Source organism: Mus caroli, unplaced genomic scaffold (assembly GCF_978045245.1).
Source record: "Mus caroli unplaced genomic scaffold, Mus_caroli_1 scaffold_11, whole genome shotgun sequence".
In the NCBI taxonomy this organism is placed as follows: Eukaryota; Metazoa; Chordata; class Mammalia; order Rodentia; family Muridae; genus Mus; species Mus caroli.
Genome location: NW_028227266.1, coordinates 16971676 through 16973408, shown reverse-complemented (window position 1 = coordinate 16973408; position 1733 = coordinate 16971676).

Below are 1733 nucleotides of genomic sequence, written 5' to 3'. Positions count from 1 at the left end.
TTCATCATGTTCTGCATGTAGGTCATTAGTTTGTTTTTTACTGGAGTCTTTTAAATATTTATTTATTTATTTATTTATTTTCCAAAGGCTGAACCCCCTGAAGGCCCCCTACTAAGACACTTCCTCATCCCTCTTCTCTTCTCTGAGAGGTTAGGCCCATCCCTGGATATCCCTCCATCTAGTCAAACTAACTCTGGTAATCTGTTCTAGTCTTCTAGCTCCTTCTTACTCTTTTGTTCATTCTTTCTTCAGCTATATCTGGCTTGTTCACTCTCAGCATCATGCCCTGATAAAATGTCTCTCTTTTTCCCTTTGAGTTGTTCCCTCTCTTTTCTTCCGAGAGTTGGGCACAGACTATTCAGTCAAGTCTTTGATTCAGCACTTTGCTTTTCAATTAGATGTCACTTTCAAACATGTGTGCTTCCTTCTAAAAACTAACTTTACCTTCATTGTTTGCTGTTAATGGTATGTACTAAGGGTATATCTGTGTTCCACACAGAGGGATTAAAGGTATATACTTATGGCTCAGTCACATGACTAGTAGAAACAGGTTTTTGTTTCTTTGTATTATAAATAACACAAACTTGGGGTTCATAGTGTGGTCAAATATCCTGTAACATGTGAACAAAGTATCATATTTTTAGAATATAATAAAATGTTATTACAAATTTCATCTTATATCCCCAAAGCTGTTGCTCGCATGTGGGATATATTCTAGCTGGGCTGTTTTGTTTGGCCTCAGAGAATGAGAATGCACCTAGCCTCACAGAGACTTGATGTTCCAGGGTGGGAGGATCCCCAGTGTTAGCATTTTGTCTAAGTGCCACCCCACAGTCACCTGGAAAAGGACAGATATAATTGATTCACTATAAAAGGGATTGTTTACACCCTCTGCTCTCTCTTGCTCTTGCCTTCTTGCTCCTGCCTTGTCCTCTCACTCCTTCTCCCTTCTCTCCCATTCCCCTACACCCTCTCTCTCCATGTGTCCATGGCTGCTCTCTCTCTCTCTCTCTCTCTCTCTCTCTCTCTCTGCCTTTCTCTGTCATGCCCTGAATAAACTCTATTCTATAATATACCATACCATATGTGTGGCTGGTCCCTCTGGGGGAAGGGATGCCTCAGCATGGGCCTGTGGAGGCACCCTCTTCCCCTATATCTGACTAGATATCCACCAAAAACATATTCCTCCTCTCTTTATCTTTTATAAAACACAACACTCCCACCCCACACCATCACCTGTTCAGAGGAGAAGGGGAGTGGGGATGTGGGAGGGACTGTGGGAGGGGGCCAGTAAGTGGGATTTAAAGTGAATAAGAAAAAATAAATACAATTAAAATAAAAATCTATTCATTTCATTTCATTTTTCAGGTTTCTTTTCATATTCCAGTTCAAGTTGATAACTTATCCAAGTGGTTAACCTTAAACCATGTTAAAGAGATAGGTGAACTAAATAGTCTTTTAAAGGGATTCTGATTTTTTTCTTACAAATATACATATTTGGTGTTACTTGTGGCTTGTAAGGCCACAGCCATGTAGCTTAGGAAGAAGAAATGACAGCTACTTTTTCCTTATATCTCTTGTTATAGTCTGCTTTTCTTTGCACATTTGATTTCTCCAACATTGTGAGATCCCTTACTATTTATCTACAGCCTACCTGTTCACTATGTGGTGGCTTTGGCTGTGTATCTGACCTCTTTATCAACATAAGTGACATGATTTTCCATAACTACACA